The sequence below is a fragment of the Populus nigra genome, chromosome 2 (genome assembly GCF_951802175.1).
Source record: "Populus nigra chromosome 2, ddPopNigr1.1, whole genome shotgun sequence".
Taxonomy (NCBI): domain Eukaryota; kingdom Viridiplantae; phylum Streptophyta; class Magnoliopsida; order Malpighiales; family Salicaceae; genus Populus; species Populus nigra.
In genome coordinates this window covers 16,726,016-16,731,015 of record NC_084853.1, presented here as the reverse complement: position 1 = coordinate 16,731,015, position 5,000 = coordinate 16,726,016, and positions in this window count along the sequence as shown.

The window sequence follows — 5,000 nt, the reverse complement described above, 5'->3', positions numbered from 1 at the left end:
GGCGGGCAGTGGTGGAATCGGCAGCGCCGACGAAATCGGCAAAGTCGGCAGAATCGGCAGCGGGTGCTGGCGATGGGTCTGGACGGGCTGGATAGTCCAAGGCTCGACGAGAAAGACTGCTGGTTTAGACACTGGGGCAGTGGCAGCCCGCGGGACAGTGTCGGCAGATTCGGCAGCGCAGATTTGTGCGGCTGCAGGTTCGTCGGGGAAAATCGGCAGCGCAGATTTTGCGACGAACATGGGCTGGGCGATGGACTGTCCAGGCCAGGCAGGAAAATTTGTCGAGGGGACACGCTGACGAAACAGCGCTGGTTCAGGCACGGCGGGCAGTGTTGGAATCGGCAGCGCCGACGAAATCGGCAAAGTCGGCAGAATCGGCAGCGCAGATTTTTCGACGAACACGGGCTGGACGGTGGACTGTCCAGGCCAGGCAGGAAAATTCGTCGAGGGGACACGCTGACGAAACAGCGCTGGTTCAGGCACGGCGGGCAGTGTTGGAATCGGCAGCGCCGACGAAATCGGCAAAGTCGGCAGAATCGGCAGCGCAGATTTTTCGACGAACATGGGCTGGACGCTGGACTGGCCGGGCCATGCAGGAAAATTCATCGAGGGGACACGCTGACGAAACAGCGCTGGTTCAGGCACGGCGGGCAGTGGTGGAATCGGCAGCGCCGACGAAATCGGCAAAGTCGGCAGAATCGGCAGCGGGTGCTGGCGATGGGTCTGGACGGGCTGGATAGTCCAAGGCTCGACGAGAAAGACTGCTGGTTTAGACACTGGGGCAGTGGCAGCCCGCGGGACAGTGTCGGCAGATTCGGCAGCGCAGATTTGTGCGGCTGCAGGTTCGTCGGGGAAAATCGGCAGCGCAGATTTTGCGACGAACATGGGCTGGGCGATGGACTGTCCAGGCCAGGCAGGAAAATTTGTCGAGGGGACACGCTGACGAAACAGCGCTGGTTCAGGCACGGCGGGCAGTGTTGGAATCGGCAGCGCCGACGAAATCGGCAAAGTCGGCAGAATCGGCAGCGCAGATTTTTCGACGAACACGGGCTGGACGGTGGACTGTCCAGGCCAGGCAGGAAAATTCGTCGAGGGGACACGCTGACGAAACAGCGCTGGTTCAGACACGGTGGGCGCAGTGTTGGAATCGGCAGCGCCGAGAAAATCGGCAAAGTCGGCAGAATCGGCAGCAGGTGCTGGCGATGAGTCAGGACGGACTGGATAGTCCAAGGCTCGATGAGAAAGACCGCTGGTTTAGACACTGGGGCAGTGGCAGCCCGCGGGGCAGTGTCGGCAGATTCGGCAGCAGTGTCTGCCGATTCGGCAGCGTTGGCTTGTTGGCGCGGGGGGCCGATTCGAGTGGGGACTTGGGCAGCGGGCAGTGAAAGCAAGAGTTTCCCCGATGCTGCCGGGAAAAACGCTCCCCGGGATGGCCGGGTGAGATGACCCGGCGGCCCGCGACGGGTCATTCAATTCCATGCCCCGTCAACATAACTCCCGATGTACTGTTTGCTTTTTCGGAAGAAGAGATCCATCCCCCCATCCTCGGCCAGCCAAAAACGCTCCAATTAATGGCCGGGTGAGATGACCCGGAGGCCCGCGACGCGTCATTCAAATCACTGCCCTATCGGCTACAACTGCTGATGGGTGGGATTAGAGGCCTGCCATGGTGGTGAGGGGCGGCGAGGACCGTGAAAGCTAGAGTTTTTCAGAGGCTGCCGGGAAAAAGGCCCCTCGGGTGGCGGGGTGCGAGGACCAGGCGCGTCATTCAATTCTCTTCCCTATCAACTTGGCTCCCGTTGGCGGGATTGGAGGCCTACTGTTTGTTACAGGGCTAAAATCGTCAGGGGAAGAGCTGACGAAACAATGCTGGTTTGGATGCAGGGGGTAGTGTTGGAATCGGCAGCGCGGACAAAATCGGCAAAGTCGACAAAAAAGACTGTTGGTCTGGACATCGGGGCAGCGGCAGCCATGCCGACAGGGGGGGAAATCGGCAGCACAGATTTGTGCAGCTGCAGGTTCGTCGGGGAAATCGGCAGCGCAGATTTTTCGATGAACATGGGCTGGAAGATGGACTGTCCAGGCCAGGCAGGGAAATTCGTCAAGGGGACACGCTGACGAAACAGCGCTGGTTCAGGCACGGCGGGCAGTGTTGGAATCGGCAGCGCCGACGAAATCGGCAAAGTCGGCAGAATCGGCAGCGGGTGCTGGCGATGAGTCTGGACGATTTATAGTCCAGGGCTTGATGGAAAAGACTGTTGGTCCAGACAATGGGGCAGTGGCAGCGCGGATTTGTGCAGCTGCAGGTTCGTCGGGGAAAATCGGCAGCGCAGATTTTTCGACGAACAGGGGCTGGGCGCTGGACTGGCCGGGCCAGGCAGGAAAATTCGTCAGGGGGGCACGCTGACGAAAACAGGGGCTGCGGAGTGGAAAATCGGCAGCGCAGATTTTTCGACGAACAGGGGCTGGATGCTGGACCGGCCGGGCCAGGCAGGAAAATTCGTCAGGGGGGCACGCTGACGAAAAGAGGGGCTGCCGCGTGGAAAATCGGCAGCGCAGATTTTTCGACGAACAGGGGCTGGACGCTGGACTGGGCCAGGCAGGAAAATTCGTCAGGGGGCACGCTGACGAAAAGAGGGGCTGCCGCGTGGAAAATCGGCAGCGCAGATTTTTCGACGAACATTCGTCAGGGGGGCACGCTGACGAAAAGAGGGGCTGCCGCGTGGAAAATCGGCAGCGCAGATTTTTCGACGAACATTCGTCAGGGGGGCACGCTGAGGAAAACAGGGGCTGCCGCGTGGAAAATCGGCAGCGCAGATTTTTCGACGAACAGGGGCTGGATGCTGGACCGGCCGGGCCAGGCAGGAAAATTCGTCAGGGGGGCACGCTGACGAAAAGAGGGGCTGCCGCGTGGAAAATCGGCAGCGCAGATTTTTCGACGAACAGGGGCTGGACTGGCCGGGCCAGGCAGGAAAATTCGTCAGGGGGGCACGCTGACGAAAAGAGGGGCTGCCGCGTGGAAAATCGGCAGCGCAGATTTTTCGACGAACAGGGGCTGGACGCTGGACTGGGCCAGGCAGGAAAATTCGTCAGGGGGGCACGCTGACGAAAACAGGGGCTGCCGCGTGGAATGGCAGCCTACACGCAGATGCGAATTCGGCAGCGCACGATGGCTTGAGCAGGTCATGGGTTCGACTTGGCGCGATCTGAAACCTGGACGAGGGACTGTCGACGCTGGACGAGCCAGCGCGGTGGCCTGTCGTGCCCCGTTCAGGGGGGGCCTGCCGCGGAGACAGCCCTCGCGGGCTCGACAGCGCAGGCCAGCGTCCCCGACGTCGCTGGCCGCGGCAGGCGAGCTGCCGGGGTTCCCGCATTCCTACAAGAAAACGTCGTGCTTTCCACATGAAACCAATCCAGTAAAATCAGCCATATTTTTATGAGGCTGCCCACTGAATTTGGGGTCATTCCGGGCCGGTTCCTAGTTTTGCGGATTTACTCGATTTCTAATGGTAGGAAAATTAAAACAAATACTTCCCGACCTCGAAAAATTCTGGGAAAATTAATGAAGGTGGATTGGATTTTTGCCAACCTCTGTGCAAAATTTCAGCTCAAAATACCAAGAAATGAATTTTTTAGAGGGGGGGTGACAGCTGGGACCTAGTAGTGTCTCCCCCTGCCAGAGCTGCAATGACACTTATTGCTCTTTAGGGAGCCACCAGGCCGGCGCCCCTCAAAGACCACACGCGCGCGCGCGCCCGCCCGCGCTGGGCGCTGGGGCGCTGGGGCCTGAGGGCCTGGGGCCCTTGGGCGCTTGGGCGCGCGCGCGCGGCCCCCGCAGCCATGCCGCGCTGCGCGACGCGCGGACAGCCCCTGCTGGCTTGCTCTCTCGCCCGCGGGGGGGCTGCCTTCGGGCCCTGGCCCCCCGCGCTCTGGCCTGCCCCCCGCGTGGGAGAGGCTAGGCGCTGCAGGGGCCAGCCCGACGTCGCTGGCCGCGGCAGGCGAGCCGCCGGGGTTCCCGCATTCCTACAACAAAACGTCGTGCTTTCCACATGAAATCAATCCAGTAAAATCAGCCATATTTTTATGAGGCTGCCCACTGAATTTGGGGTCATTCCGAGCCGGTTCCTATTTTTTCCGATTTCCTCGATTTTTAATGGTAGGAAAATAAAAAAAAATACTTCCCGACCTCGAAAAATTCTGGAAAAATTAATAAAGTTGGATTGGATTTTTGCCAACCTCTGTGCAAAATTTCAGCTCAAAATACCAAGAAATGAATTTTTTAGAGGGGGGGTGACAGCTGGGACCTAGTAGTGTCTCCCCCTGCCAGAGCTTCAATGACACTTATTGCTCTTTAGGGGGGTGCCCCCTGACTGGCCATGGGGCGCGCTGGCCTGGCGCCCATAGGCCTGCCGCGGGGGATATGTGGGCTGTTGCTAAACTCGGACTAAGGTGGGGGGCCTCATGGCCCGAAGTATTGCCGGCATCGATGACCCGTTTTCCGGCCGGCGACGACCCGATTCCGGCCACCGTCTTCGGGACCCGCTCCAAGCCGTCGGGCGCGTTGGGGCTGCTTATCCGCGGCGTGGGCGTGGCATTCATTTGCCGTGCTTGTGCCAAGGTGCTGGCAGCTGCTGCGCGGCTGTCTGCTTGCCGCGACGTCACGGCGGCGGTGGCCGCTGCCCCTGCTCGCAAGTCGGAGGCCTGGCCGACGTGGCTGGTGCGGACCGCCGAGCTTGGGGATTGCGAGGAGAGCTCTACGCTGGCGTGGGCGTGGCATTAAATTGCCGTGCGCGCGCCCATGCGTTGGCTCTCCTCGCAATCCCCGACCTCGTGGCGTGACGTGCCCGCTGCCGAGGCCTGGCCTCCGTCTTGCGAGCCGGGGCTGACAGCCCCCCGCATGATTGTCCCTGTCGTTCCCCCCCGCGGCCTGTCCCTTGTCCCTTCGAGATCCTTCGCCTCCGGCTGCGGTGGCAGCTGCCCGTGCTCGCAAGATGGAGGCC